This window comes from Protopterus annectens, chromosome 11.part0 (genome assembly GCF_019279795.1).
Source record: "Protopterus annectens isolate FY-2018-M chromosome 11.part0, PAN1.0, whole genome shotgun sequence".
Lineage (NCBI taxonomy): Eukaryota > Metazoa > Chordata > Ceratodontiformes > Protopteridae > Protopterus > Protopterus annectens.
In genome coordinates this window covers 1,211,744,856-1,211,761,541 of record NC_056745.1, presented here as the reverse complement: position 1 = coordinate 1,211,761,541, position 16,686 = coordinate 1,211,744,856, and the positions used below count along the sequence as shown (strand labels likewise).

The 16,686-nt window shown below is 39.8% G+C and overlaps 1 protein-coding gene across 3 annotated transcripts in view; it reads left to right on the top strand.

The window, feature by feature from the left end:
* Positions 1–16,686, top strand: part of LOC122815790 (transmembrane protein 116-like) — a 520,221-nt gene that overhangs the window by 229,259 nt on the left and 274,276 nt on the right. The window lies entirely within an intron of this gene.

Here is a 16,686-nt window from a genome sequence, read left to right as displayed (position 1 = left end):
ATGGGTACATTGTTTTAGAAAGGAGGAATGGCACTGCAGTATCGACACTTGTCTACAGTCCATGCCTTGGTCACCACACACCTGTTGCAGTACATATGACCCTGTCTCTCTCTCTCTCTCTCTCTCTCTATATATATATATATATATATATATATATATATATATATATATATATACATATCTATACACATACATGCACACATCCATTGCTGTACATATAGATGTACATATAGGCACATGTACAGTCCACCTTTCATGGTGGGGATATCACTTATGCGACAGTTGTGGGATGTACAGTTATGTGATTATATTGCACAGTGTTGTGCAGAATGCATTTTGGTGTCCTCAGCCCATGTAGCTTTAGCAGGCCTCACTGGCTGTAACACAGCAGATCTGACAAATCAGTCCCACACCGTTTAACCACCATATAACATATATCAGCACTGCATGCTGTTTTCTATGCCTCACACTACGACCTACATAGATATATATGTGTCCACCCTTCACTAACAGTTGCAGTATGTCCCTTGCCCTATGCAAATGTGCAGATACAGATAGATACGTACTGCTGCCACATAGGTTCATAGGTTCATAGGTTCATACTAGGCTATCTGCCCTAGGGCATTTATAAGCCTAGCCGGAATGCGTTTGGCTTTCGCCACCAATTTTAAATTTATTTTGCTCTGCCCTTTTTCAAAGTTAGTGTACTGTGCCTCTGTCTAACAGTGACACAGAAGTGATACCCGGGGTAAACCTATGATCTCCCATCCACTCATCAAGATTCCTCTTGAAGAGAGTCAGTGAGGGACTCTGCCTAACCTGGACTGGGATTTTATTCCAGAGTGAAGGGAGCCTCTGGGTTATGAATCTGTCCCTCCAGCATGTCCTATTTATTTCAGTGCTGAGGTTCAAGTCTCTCGAGCGTGTAGCACAATGGGATTTGGATTTTCTGAGGTGCAGCATGTCCATTTATTCTGGGTTGGACATGGCTTTATACATCAGGCAAAGATCACCTCTGAACAGGTGGTATGCCACTGAGTAGAGCTGGAGTTTCTTTAACCGGGCAGCATATGGCATCTGTTTGAGCCCTTTGATCCTCTTGGTGAGGCACTTTTGGGGTCTTTCCAGTTGCTGCAGGTGTCTGGTAAGGTACATCCCAAAAGGGGCATTGTACTCAATTATGGGCCTGATGAGGGATGAGTAAAGAGGCACGATGACCTCCCCTGATCTAGATGAGAATCCCTTCATGATTAGGTGGGCTATATAAAATGTTTTTCTAACCACTTTGGCCACGTGGTTGTCAAATGAGAGACTGCTATCAACTTGGGTCCCCAGATCCCTAATTACTTATTCTGTACTTAATGGATTACCACCTATGTGGTAATTTGTGGGCACTTTGTTTTTGCCAAAGGGGATGACTATACACTTTTTGGCATTTAGCTTGAGGCCATGGCTCTGGCACCAGTTGTCTGTTTCTATGAGGCCCTCTTGGAGGATGCTTGTGTCGGCTGGAGAGGCGATTATGGTGCCCAGTTTGCAGTCATCTGTGAACTTGGTCAGCCACAGTCCTTCTGTGTTGGCCTGTACCTCCGAGAAATATATACTGAACAAGAAAGGTCCCAGGACTGAGCCTTGTGGGACACCACTTGTAACTGGTTTGGAGTCTGACATGGCTCCAGCAATTCTAACCATGTGGGTTCTGTCCTTGAGCCAGTTTGCAATCCATCTAGTGACATAGGGGTTTATATTTAAGCTGGTGAGCTTATCTATAATGCCTGAGTGGGGTATTGTATCGAAGGCTTTTGCGAGGTCCAGATAGGCTGTGTGGACCACCTTCCCCTTGTCAATGGCCTTGGTGACTGTTTCAAAGAAATCAACCAGGTTTAAAAGGCAGGATCTGCCCTTAACAAAGCCGAACTGGGTAGGATCCAGTGTCTGTAGGTCCCCAATATCTTTATTGATGAGTTCCATGATGATCCTTTCCATAGCTTTGCAGACCAAGCTAGTCAGGCTTATGGGGTGATAGTTTCCAGGATCCGTTGAGGCACCACCTTTATGGAGAGGGACCACTGTTGCTGTACACCACTCTTTGGGCACATATCCTGTAGTAAGGCTGAGATTGAACAGTAGTTTTATGTTTGGGTTTAGCTCTTCTTGGAGTTCATGTAGGACGCAGCCCAGGACACCAACTGGTCCCATTGATGCTGTGTTTTTTGCTTTGGAGAGGGCAGCTCTTACCTGAGCATCTGAGATGTCAGGGGGGCAGCACTCTGCTGGGATAGATATTTGCCCTTTTGGTGGGGAGGGGGGGAGACATTTGCACTGAACCTGTCAGCTAGGATGTTGGCAATGTCTGTGGGTTCAGTGTATTTTCTCATTGGGACTAATTCTGAGCATATCTGGGAATTACCACCCAGGTTCCTAACATAACTAAAGAAAGCCTTGTGATTATCCTTAGTGTCCTGTGCAATTTTTCTCTCGAAGCTGGCCTTAGACAATTTTATGAGTGTCTGTAGTTTTTTGCTAATACTGATCAGTGATGCCTTCCCTTTTGGGATTTTGCTCTATCATTTAGTAGCTTCCTCCTTCTATTGTATAGTTTGTTTATGGCTGGGGTCCACCAGACAGGACGTCTGCCTTTGGAGGATTGGGTCTTGGTTTTATTTGGGATTATGATCCATGCATTCCTGAAGGTGTTCATAGAATGCGTTTATAAAGGATTCTGCGGTCTGGGCGTATTTTCCACAGGCCAGGGGCTTTGAAGGATTCCACCTCGGTTTTGAGGAGTGTGAAATTTGCTTTAGAGAAGTTTTTCACTTTGGTTTTCTGGGCAGGGGGTGGCGTCGGGATGTGAATATCCAGTGAGATTAGTTTATGGTCTGATCTTACCAGTGAGGGATACACTTCTGGTCTGGAGCATAGAGTCCCCATGTTGGTGATGATCAGGTCCAGTATGTTTTCCCCTCTTGTGGGAGTGGTAACAAGTTGTTCCATAGCATTTGAGTTTATAAATTCTAGGAACCTTTGGGCTAGGGTGTTGGAGCTAGAGTAATGCTCCTAGTCTATGTTTGGGTAGTTGAAGTCGCCCAATATAATGGTGTTTGGATGATTTGCAGTGTGTAGAGTACTGTTCAGGAGCATCTACTACATGCCGGCACATGCATATGAGTTACATACCTTACCTTTGTTTTCCCTGCTTCATCTGTTGTTACTGTTTTGTTGTTTTTTTGTTTGTTTGTTTGTTTTTTTTGGGGGGGGGTTCTCTGTCTGTTTCTGTCTCTTTTGTCTGTGTCTCTGTCTCTCTCTTTTGCTCTTGCTCTCTATCTCCCTGTTCCTGCAATGATATTATTGCATGTGTGGACAGCAGGTACAGCCTGCTTTTCTAGGTATCTGCACATGTGCATGTGACAGCCTCTGCACCAATTGCTGCCCACCATTCAGTAATTACATGCAGCCTGCTGTGTGGTGATTGCAGTACTCACTGTGATTGCAGCCCACTGCTATAAAATGCTAGGTTAGGTAGGCATAGCCCTTTCAGCTTTCCAAGGTGGGGCCCATGCTTGTTTGCTCTGGACACCATTGTGTCAGTCAGAAGGTTGGTATATGTCTCTTATCTGAAGCTAGGTTTGTAGCCAGTGATATGCATGTTGTACTCAAACCTGAATGTTGCTGCTTCCAGTACACACTTCACAGTATAGACATGTACTCACCCCTCCAAATGCTAATACAGGATACACGGGAGTATGTACTTTCTTTCTGAATTAGACAATTAACTGCCATACAAATGTGGTTATTGCAATGTATTCCTGTGGCACATGCACTGTTTGTGAACTGCTATACTGTAATTATTAAGTTACTTACTTCTGATTTGTGGTTTGTTTGTGTTGACATTAGCACAGGCTGCTTAACACAACTGGACATATTTCAGTACTGAGTATGCCTACCTACATTCTTGTTTTTGCCTGAATACACAGGTATGTCGTACCTTTGGGTAGGAGTGCAGAACTGCAAAGAGCATTTTTTATTATCATGTGAGGTTTATCTTGCTGAACATACAGGGTTGATGTGTATCTGTTAGTCTATCAAGGCAGGTAGCCTGTCTGCGTAGCTCCCACCTGTGGACATATCCAGATGGTAGCTAGAGGTTAGCCTATTATTCTTTGTCTGTGCACCACACCAGTCTTTTCAGCACTGGCACAATGGCATTGTCACAGTTGGTTGCTAGCAGTACATGGCTACATCCTGTAATATTACTGTGTTGTACTCCTACATAAGGGCATGCTTGTGTAACTCCTTCCAAAGCTATTTGCAGAGTGTGTAACAGCAGGAATGCTGATATGCCTGTGTGTTTCTGCCTCTGCCAGGCCTCAGATACTCTTAGGTATATATTTGAACAGCCTCAGTGAAAGGTACATATAAGTGAGATACACCTGCAATATATTACAGACATATTGCAGTTGAGACTTTCTTGGGAATCAGAGCATATGTATTACTACACCTTTTCTGACGTGCAAGCAGTGTCTACTCTCACCTATTGACATTATTCATTAAGTGTAATTCCCCACTTTTCTGCCTAATGTTAGTACTTTTCAGAGTAATTCAGAGGGGCACAGCTACCATTTGTTTACAAATCAGGGACATCCCTGTAAAGCAGTCACAGTTGGGGAGTCTGGCCTCTGCCCTATTCAACTTCGCCACAGTTTATCCTGGTCTGATACTGTGTGGTGTTTGTAAGGTGCTACTGTAACATTATTCCCTGCTAGAATGGCTGGTTCTCTTTTCACAGTCATGTCATGAAATTCCACAACAACTGCTGGTAAAGGCCAACAGAACAGGATTTGTGTTATGCCATTCCTAATTTCCATTTACATTCCCTCATTGTAATGCATGATATATTTATTTCAGCACCAAGTTAATTGTATATCTGCTGTGGCTTAGTGGTAATTCATACAGTCTATTGTGTCAATGGTCTGGGGTTCGAGACTGGCAGAGGTTTTTACTTTTGCTGCTGAGCAGAAAAATGGCCCTGACATAGAGTGACTAAGGCACTTTTAAGCAGTTGTAAGTGGGTTTGCACGGTTTTGCGCGATGCTTAGCAATACTAAGCTAAGCGCACACATGCGCATACTCGCTTAAATCCGGTTACTGCCGCTTAAAAGTGCTTACTCCCACTAACCCCCGCGCTAATTTCTTTTAAAGAAAAGAAAATGGGGAGATAGGAAAGTGGTGAAAAAGGGGGCACAAAGAGGGACAGGCAGTAGATAAACAAGCTCGGAATGTGCAGGATGGGTGTAGGGAAGGTCCATAGCTGTCCATTTCTTTACCAGGAACAGCTGTGCATATGCAGTAAATTTGGAGTGATATTTTGAAACTTTCCACCCCTGGGAGAGGGGTGAGGACAACAAAGTATGTTGTACTGCCAATTATAATTATCAGTTTACATGTCCAGCGGACATGTGTGCGAAATGGGCAGCTATGTATGGGGCGAAATTTTTTTGTGGGTACAGATTGCCTTTTTTTTTTTGTCAGATGAGAGTGGAAAGTGAGTTAGAGGAAGTAGGTATGTTTGGAGAGGTAGGTTGGGAGGTTAACAGACAAGACAAACAAGATGCATACAGGGGCGGTGTATGACACATGGGGTGGGTGAACACAATTGACAGGGACGGATGTTTGGAAATTGCAAGCCCATGAGCCCACAGATGGTAACAGTGGAACTGAGATCCCCACCCATGGGCAGTCACCACTGCACCTTCACAGCCCCAAGGGTGGCTGTGCTGGGGGCTGCGTAGGATGGGCAGGCTCACCCATGATACGTGCCACTCTCGCCTCGAGCTGGCATAGGGGATCAGCGACTGAACGCTGGATCTCCCTATGCACCACAGCCCAGACCCTTCGAAGGGTGACAGGTGGCCCTTCTCCACCCACGCTTGCATGGGGGGAATGAGCCCCCATCCCCTGCAGTGCTTACACCCGAAGGTGGCACAGGATCAACAGAGGAGGGGAGCCCAGGCTGGGCACAGGACCTGTTGGTGGCAGGTGCACTCACCAGCTGAGGAGGGACAGGTGGGTCCGCTGGGAATGGCCTTCCCATACGTTCTGTGATTAGGTGTGTTTAATTACAACATAAACAACAGCATTCCAGATTAGTTGTAACAGCATGCAGTAATATTCTCATTAACCCAACACACCAAGGTTCCAACAGTTGAACAGCAAGCATAACACATGCATATATTGAACGACAGTGGATATTCCAACGGCATGCAGGGATGATTGGTGGCAACAGGCCACCATGATTGTGGTGTTTGAACAGGGCACATGCATCAAAATGAATGCAAATATTTATAGAACAATAGGACATATGTCCCAACAAATATTTGAAATTACACATACCCACTGAGGTGTGGAATTGCATGGTTTATGCACATACTGTAGGGTGTAGAAAGAAACCTCAATTAATATCTTATAAGTACTTTTAGTCTACACTACATTCCTAGTGACTGCAAGTGTATATCCCCTACATGTATTATTGCACTTGCCAACATGCATTAGGTTGTGTAATGGGTTTGGCTAGTTCAATATATACCTGACCTATATCTGACATACTAACTGTCCAAGATGCAGATGTTACTGCTACATATTTCTTGATTTCATTTATATTTCTTTATCTACATATCTGGATGTTTTCACATGACATTTTCACTTCAATTTGTACAGAACCCTGCATTTCTTGAAGCACACTGACATTTCTGGGGAACAAATTAACATGCTACTCATGTGTCAGATTTACTTATGCATGCCAGCCAGTAACTGAGTGTTGAGGACTGTATATATGCTTCACAGCTACTAGCACTTCCATCACCCACTTTAGATGGGACTGCACAACTCTGGGTTGCCAGCACTTATTAAAACAGTACTATTTGTATAATGCAAGGGTACAACAACATTTCACAGTAAGTGACACAGACACACTCCGCTTACACTACCTTTATTAATTACATTACACACTTTTCCACAGGCTCGCTCCTTTATTTGATATAACAGTGCATATGGAAGACATATTCAAGACATATTATACCTTTATTAACAGGTTAGAACACTCTTTTTCAGGCTCGCTCACTTATTTTATATGGCAGTACCTGCAGAGATATTATTCCGGACATATTTTACCTTTCTTAATGGGTTACTACACTCTTTTTCTGGCTCTTTGACTTTTTTATATGACAGTACATGCAGAGGACTTATTCAGGGCATTTTATGGCTGTATTATTGGACTACAACACTTTCTTTCATGCTCTCTCCCTTATTTTATATAACAATACATGCAGAATAATCACTAACTTGCCTGGTGGCACAGTCTTAGCAGCCTATCTGCATAGGCTTGCTGATTTGCAGCATGGTCACCTGCAGCTGTGAAGTAAATGAAGGGATATTGAGACATCAAAAATGAATAAACCACTTTCTCCTGCAGAGGCAATAATTCCAATAGCGATACAAGAAGTTAAACAAGAAGATGACATTTTCGCCTGGTTCATTCCAGGCTTTATCAAGTCAAACAACCATACTGGTTGTGAGAAGCTATTTATATACTGTTGGTAATTAATCACATGGTGTAATTAACACACTTGATTGTTTAAACCAACTGTTAGCTAAGCTGAGTGCCTTGCAAAGTGAATGAAATTGCTAAAAATTCATTACAACTGTCATAAACTGTATATGTTTACCAACTGTAATTAATAATATACTAAAATAAAATACTAAAATAATGTGCACCACTTGAATGTTCAATAATAAAATAGAAATGTGCAGAGTAAATAATGAACTAAGTAAAATAGTTGTACAATGACCTTCAAGTAGCATTACACAAACCAAGTAAACAATGAATACATACATCTTAAAAATGGCTCAACATTTAAAACAGTGAATAATGTAGGCAAACAGACCAAAGGATAAATGGTTATGCAGGTAAAACTAATGTGTAGCGATGAAGTAAACATTGCATAAACCCTATGTGTGACCAGGGATTGAAAATGTGTGTGTGTGGGGATTTATAACCTAGCCCTGCGAAGCTTCAGCACTGAGCCTATACTAAGCATACCATTAAGGCCTGGGGGTTTCCCTGCATCAAGTTTCAACTGCCAGATTAACTCTCTGAACTCGAGTTTAGATTCCCAATCTCCCCTCTGATGTCTGGGTTAACCTGTTCAAGTATCATGAAGACCAACTTAAAATCGGGACATACATTGGAATGCTTAAAGAAAGCATTGCTCTCACTTTTATTTTCAATTTCGTATGTATGCTCATACAATCTTTTTCTAAATTCACGCTCCGTTTTGCCTACATAGAACCCTCCACATGTAGTGCAGCAGCCAATGTACACCACTCCCCTAGTACCACAAGTAAAGTGTCCAGTTGATTTTAAATTAATATGCCTTGCCTTTAAATAAATGTGGCTGTCATTTATAAGGAGGTGACATTGCTTACATGCACCACATTTGTAAGTGCCATGAGGTTGCTTGTTTTCCAAAGGTGTAAACTGTCTTCTCTCAAAAATTCCTTTTAAGTTTTGTCCTCTTTTCCTAACAAATCCAGGTTTGCTAGTAAATACGCTTAAATCATCGTTGCTTTGCAACACAAACCAATATTTGGATACAATGTTCTCTATCTGCGAGGACTTCTCAGAAAAGTGTAAACAAATTGTGCTCCCTTCTCAATGGATGAGTCCGTTGCTTTTTTACAAGGGATATTGTACTCTAAGTTACCTAATAAAGCTGGATAGGTGGATTCTCTTTTAGCAAGAATCTCATTAGTAAGAGTTTTAAGTACTTCATGTGGGTACCCTCTCAATAAACATACAACATAACTTGTTGGCTTCCTCAATGAAGTCCTCTAACCTACTACATATACGAGAAGCTCTAATTAACTGACCCTTAACTATACCTTTCTTTTGGTATAGAGGGTGTTGACTAGTAAAATGTAGCAGGAATTTGAAAAGGTGGGTTTTCTATAAATCTTTGGATGTAGTTCTGGGGTATTAGGGTCCCTAAAATCGTGACATCTAAGTAATGCATTTCACTGCCACTAATTTTGTATGTAAAAGCCAAGAAATTAGTAGTTGAGTTTATATATTGCAGAAAGGCTGTAAGTTGTTCACGTGTGTCCTCCCAGATGATACAAATATCATCCAGGTATCTGCGATAAAAGGTAATGGACTGTGCCCAGGTTGTTTTAAAGATGTATTTAAGTTCCACATGTGCAACACTACATTGGCATAAATGGATAGGCAGCACCCATCGCTACCTTGAGTTGTTTGAAAAGTTCTCCGTTAAAGAACATGTAGTTGTTCTGCAACACCATGCTCATCATTTCAGTTATTAAGTTGACAAAATTATTACTTAAGTTAGTTTCATTCCTGAAGAAATCAGTGAACCACTCAAGGCCTGTTGAGTGAGGGATGCTGGGGAACAGTTCCTTTATGTCTACAGTGACCAATAAGGATGAAGCTGTGCATCTATCTTTGGGAAAGTTTTAAGAAATTCCCAAGAGTCTTTACACACGTATATTAAAGCTGGAAGATATTGCTTAGTGATGTGATCAATAAATTTGGCAATTGGTTCTGTCACTCCCCAGAAACAATGGGTCTAAAGAGCAGGGGTCTGTACCTTATGAATCTTGGGTATGCCAAAATCACGTGTTCTGGGTTTGTCCACTACCAAAAATTGTACAGCCTTTCGTTGATGACACCTTGCATTAAATAGTCATAAAGGGAGTACTTTATCTTAGCTAGAGCTATGTTGTGCTCACGAGAGGTTAGGCAATATTGGCTGTTGTCATGTAACATGTGGTGCATGCTTTCTTCGTAATTGGCATCATACATAAGCACAACACCACCTCCTTATCAGGCTTCATTACTCTAATCTTTTCTCTGGATAGCATCCTGATGTAGTTTAGCTCCTCTGGGCTGATATTAGTGTGCTCATAATCAATAGTGTCCAAACATTTGCTACGTAACTCCGCTCCACTAATTCTTCATACAGCCTAAGAGAAGGATGCATAGGGGGGTTAAAGGTACTTCTCCTATGCAATCCTGTGTGTTCCAACTCTTTGCCCTTGAAAAAGTATTTCAAGTTCAAACCTCTCGTAAATAACTTGAGTTCCACAAGTAAATTGGCTAAATCAACTTTTTTAGTGGGCACAAAATGAAAGCCTTTTATAAAAACATTGAAGGCTGTCATGTCAACTATGACCTCAGTGTAATTATATATAGTAAAATTGTGCAATGTAGAAAGTTTACAATTAATTGTCTCTACCACTTCAGTGTCACTCTGGTACAAGCTGGAATCCTCAGTTGAATCTACAGGTGGATCACTGTCAAGAAATGTGTATGCAGGTACATTGTTATTGGTTATTGTTTGTAAAGGAACTGTTCCCCAGCATCCCTCACTCAACAGGCCTTGAGTGGTTCACTGATTTCTTCAGGAATGAAACTAACTTAAGTAATAATTTTGTCAACTTAATAACTGAAATGATGAGCATGGTGTTGCAGAACAACTACATGTTCTTTAACGGAGAACTTTTCAAACAACTCAAGGGGGTAGCGATGGGTGCTGCTCATCCATTTATGCCAATGTAGTGTTGCACATGTGGGAACTTAAATACATCTTTAAAACAACCTGGGCACAGTCCATTACCTTTTATCGCAGATACCTGGATGATATTTGTATCATCTGGGAGGACACACGTGAACAACTTACAGCCTTTCTGCAATATATAAACTCAACTACTAATTCCTTGGCTTTTACATACAAAATTAGTGGCAGTGAAATGCATTACTTAGATGTCACGATTTTTAGGGACCCTAATACCTCAGAACTACATTCAAAGATTTATAGAAAACCCACCTTTTCAAATTCCCTGCTACATTTTACTAGTCAACACCCTCTATACCAAAAGAAAGGTATAGTTAAGGGTCAGTTAATTAGAGCTTCATATGTAGTAGGTTAGAGGACTTCATTGAGGAAGCCAACAAGTTATGTTGTATGTTTATTGAGAGGGGGTACCCACATGAAGTACTTAAAACTCTTACTAATGAGATTCTTGCTAAAAGAGAATCCACCTATCCAGCTTTATTAGGTAACTTAGAGTACAATATCCTTTGTAAAAAAGCAACGGACTCGCAATCCATTGAGAAGGGAGCACAATTTGTTTACACTTTTTCTGAGAAGTCCTCGCAGATAGAGAACATTGTATCCAAATATTGGTTTGTGTTGCAAAGCAACGATGATTTTAAGCATTACTAGCAAACCTGGATTTGTTAGGAAAAGAGGACAAAACTTAAAAGGAATTTTTGAGAGAAGACAGTTTACACCTTTTGGAAAACCGAAGCAACCTCATGGCACTTACAAATGTGGTGCATGTAAGCAATGTCACCTCCTTATAAATGACAGCCACATTTATTTAAAGGCAAGGCATATTAATTTAAAATCAACTGGACACTTTACTTGTGGTACTAGGGGAGTGGTGTACATTGGCTGCTGCACTACATGTGGAGGGTTCTATGTAGGCAAAACGGAGCATGAATTTAGAAAAAGATTGTATGAGCATAGATACGAAATTGAAAATAAAAAAGAGAGCAATGCTTTTAAGCATTCCAATGTATGTTCCGATTTTAAGTTGGTCTTCATGATACTTGAACAGGTTAACCCAGACATCAGAGGGGGAGATTGGGAATCTAAACTCGAGTTCAGAGAGTTAATCTGGCAGTTGAAACTTGATGCAGGAAACCCCAGGCCTTAATGGTATGCTTAGTATAGGCTCAGTGCTGAAGCTTCGCAGGGCTAGGTTATAAATCCCCCCCCCACACACACACATTTTTCAATCCCTGGTCACACATAGGGTTTATGCAATGTTTACTTCATCGCTTTACACATTAGTTTTTACCTGCATAACCATTTATCCTTTGGTCTGTTTGCCTACATTATTCACTGTTTTAAATGTTGAGCCATTCGTTTTAAGATGTATGTATTCATTGTTTACTTGGTTTGTGTAATGCTACTTGAAGGTCATTGTACAACTATTTTACTTAGTTCATTATTTACTCTGCACATTTCTACTTTTATTATTGAACATTCAAGTGGTGCACATTATTTTAGTATTTTATTTTAGTATATTATTAATTACAGTTGGTAAACATATACAGTTTATGACAGTTGTAATGAATTTTAGCAATTTCATTCACTTTGCAAGGCACTCAGCTTAGCTAACAGTTGGTTTAAACAATCAAGTGTGTTAATTACACCATGTGATTAATTACCAACAGTATATAAATAGCTTCTCACAACCAGTATGGTTGTTTGAGTTGATAAAGCCTGGAATGAACCAGGCGAAAGCGCTTGTCATCTTCTTGTTTAACTTCTTGTATCGTGTGGAATAAAAAGAACTTTTTACATTTCGCTATTGGAATTATTGCCTCTGCAGGAGAAAGTGGTTTATTCATTTTTGGTGTTTCAGCATTGTGGTTTTTTGGATATTGAGACATACCTATCCATTATACAGAATCAATTATCAATTCTTACATACTGCATTCCATGGCTACCTACTCAGTTGTGGGGCATCTTGCATCCCACGGGCCTCCTGTATCCATTGGTTCAGGCGGTCCTGCTTCCGTCTCTTCAGGTCTGCATGGTGGTGATGGACCTGCTCACCAGTCTGAGGAACGTCTGTGACACTGGTGAGGTCATGAGCTAACCAGTTCCAAGCCTCTGCCTTGTACTCCATCCCTTGGGACTGGCCCTGCAGGAGTCTTGACTCATGACGGTCGACAAGGAGCCAAACCATGTATTTTAACTCCTCGATGCCCCAACGTTGTGCTCAGAAGCATGTACCCTCTCCAGCACCAGCCATTCTAACTGCAGATGTGAGCTACAATCAGTTATGGTGAGTATTCCCACCTATGGGGCTTAAATATGCCGCATTTCCTGCACTTTTTTGTGATTGGCCATTTTTGAAAATTCCCAACTGACTGCAGACCTGCTTAGTAATGGTTAATCTACCATTTCTAAGTATATGTATGTTAACAGTGGCTGTTTCTCCTAAGCTGTCATGGCTTAGTGGTTCAGTACTTTGATTATGGTGCACAGAGTCCTGGGTTCGAACCTTGTCATTCATTTTATTTTAATACTGTCCAGACAGGCTAGGGGGTGTGGCTGTGTTTAACCAACTTTGCTCTACGTTGCTCCACATTGCCGTACAGTGCCCTGGTTGGCGCGGCACATCTGCGCAAACAGATTGCACTGGTTAAAGCACTATTTAGCTATGGGCACCTCTATTGCACTGGGTACAGTGCTATTTAACTATGGGTAACTCTATTGCACTGGGTAAAGTGCTATTTAACTATGGGCAACTCTACTGCGCTGGGTAAAGCACTGCTTAACTGCGGGCAATTATATATCAGGATCCTTTAAAAATATATATTTTGTTCACTGATACATAGGCCATTTCACTGTTTTTTACTAATATTTTAATCATATATGTCTGGTATTATTTCATATACTGATTTAAAACATAAATAAGAAGGGGAGTGGGGGGACTCGAACCGTTAATGCCTCCTCTTTGTGCGAACGCTCTACCATTACGCTATTGCTATTTGGCGTGATTTGCATAAACATTCTTTCTTATGCTCTTCCATGTCGGAATTGCTAACTGCAACTAAGCAATGGGCACACCCGCGCACACACGCACAAATACGGGCAGCTATTTCGGGAATTTAAAAAAGAATTAAATTAATGTTTTACTTTTTATAACTGTGATGGGGGTTTACGATGTCAGGGAGTGTGGTGTTGGGTGCAAGGACATTTGAGCGGACTCGCTCTTGTGTGTTTTCATTTTACTTTTTGAACCCTTGCTGGGGCGTGGACATTTAGACTGCTCGGCAATCAGACACGCCCCCTGCTTTCCTACACGGTCTGTGTTAGACTTACGGTTGAGTCAGCGTGCTCTCATGAATATTCATGGCACGCTGATGTCATACCGTTTGACTGCAGCCTCCGGGTAAGACTTATTTAGTCTTACACGGAGGATTCGTGAATCCGGGTGAATGTCTGAAAATAACAAAGAAGTAGTGGAAAATGGAAAAAGGTGCTAATGAAAAAGATGAAGTGATAAATGATGACTTAGAAATAATACAAGATAAACCGCTTAACCAAAGAGCCCTTGAGTTAAGTTATGAAATACTGTTTGAAACAAACAAACGTAGGACTCACCACGGAACTATTGACTGAATAAAACAAAAGTTAATTCTTTTGAACTTTTTAATGTAAAATGCAAGAAACGATAAGCGCTTTTGCGTATATCAAATACGCTTCCTCAGACCATATCACAATATAAAATTTCTCAACCCTATATAGTCAAGACAGACACCTTATTACATTATTAAATGTTTAAATAATTAAACAATTAAGCAATTAAACAATTGCGTAGAGAGGTACAGATTATTAACTCTTTGTTGAGTTTCTCTTAAGCAGCAAAGATAAAATGTTAAACCTGTCAAATAAAGCAAAACAAAGCAAGAACATTTAGCATCAATTTACAAAGTGCATTAAATATTAAACATAAAAATAAAAATAATAATAGTAAAAATAGAAATAAAGACAAAAATAAAAGAAAATAAATCCATGTTATGACATACAAAACACCATATTACTGTGCAGAACTTAAAATAGAATGTGGACATTAAATGTAAACCTCCATATGGCTTAAGAGAAACTCAACAAAGAGTTAATAATCTGTACCTCTCTACGCAATTGTTTAATTGCTTAATTGTTTAATTATTTAAACATTTAATAATGTAATAAGGTGTCTGTCTTGACTATATAGGGTTGAGACATTTTATATTGTGATATGGTCTGAGGAAGCGTATTTGATATACGCGAAAGCGCTTACCGTTTCTTGTATTTTACATTAAAAAGTTCAAAAGAATTAACTTTTGTTTTATTCAGTCGATAGTTCCGTGGTGAGTCCTACGTTTGTTTGTTTCAACAGTATTTCATGACTTAGAAATGTTATATTTCAGGAGGATAAAGGTAACTGTACAGAGAGCGTTGAAATGAAGAAATTGAAAGTGATGTTAGATGTTTGTGAAGGGAGAGTAAAGGATGTTTAGAAAAAAAATGATAGGTGCTAGGTATGGGTAAGGAAAGGAAGATTTAAAAATACATTACCAAAGATTTAAAAAAAATGTAAGGAGTAATTTTAGATGTGATTCAGTTAATAAAAATAGTGAAAAATCTGATTCTGAGGATCGAGGAACAGTTTTACTTAAACTCAGAAGAATATTTAATTGGGGAAAGAATAAAAAATAAGACAATGAAAATTTAAAACATTTCTCTTAAAGTTAAAAAGAAGGAAAAATAATAATTTTAGAGTGCTTTCAGTAAATGTGAGTAGTATTAGTAATATTATAAGAAGGACAGGGATGATGGAATAGTGTGATAAATGTGTTGCAGATATTATTTTTATAGAGGTTGTAAGATTCCAGACAAGTGAAGAAAGGCTGCAAACAGACAAATTGTTGGGTAGAAAAACAATATGGAATTTAGGAAGTGAATGCTGTTCTGGAGTGGCTGTATTGTGTAACACAAAAAACAGTGAAAATATTAGCTGTAATATTGGTTAGGATGGGAGGGTTAACTATTGTGGATGTGAAGTGGAGAGAATATGTTTATAGAATTGTAGCATTATATGCATATACAAATGATAAGGAAAAAGAGAATCTGTTTCATCAAATATTAGATTATGTGGTGGTCAACATGAAAATTATTATTGCAGGAGACTTTAATTTTGATTTAAGGAAGAAAGAATATGTGAAAATGGAAGATAAGCATTTATTTTATGTGATATGGGTTATTTGGAATGAAAGATTAAATTAAATTTTAATTCATGGGAAATTAATTTTTGCCAAAATATTGCAAAAATTAGATATGGTTGCGGAGGAAGGAATTGGGGTCAATTATAGAAGAATAATAATGTTGACAATGGCATATAAGTATGTGCAGCTATGTACCTGCAAATTATATATATATATATATATATATATATATATATATAGTAAATATGTAAATAATGTTTTATGTCGTGTTAATTAAATAACCCCTACCCTTTTTGATAAGTTCATGTGATCTTTTACATCTACCTGAGCTACCACCAACTCAGGCAGATGGGGCATCATTTTAACTTTTCTACTGAAGGATGACACAAAGTGGTGGAATTCAACTTGAACTGATCTTCATCTCCTTTATGATGATGCCACTTAATTTCCCTTCTTAAATTCCAGTGGTCTATCTCATGCAAATCAGCTGTTAGAGCCACCTTCAGTTTATCCAAAGCTTCTATCAGTCTTGTTCCTGTATTGTTTGACTAGGTCCTTCATCTTTTCCACACTCCCTTACTTAATTTTCTCCAGCCCTATACATTTTAACTATAGTTGTTTGCCAATGATGTGTTTTCCCCTTCCTTATAACTGTGTACGTATAAATAAATTCAGTGTTGATATACTGTAGTGCGATGACATAATACTTAGAAAAGAGCTGCACTTAGTGTTTATATATCCTCCCCGCTGCTTCTTTGGAAATGTATCCTGTTTAGCCCCTTGATCCCTAATCTTCTGTGCAAGTCCACTTTTAATGTTCCATC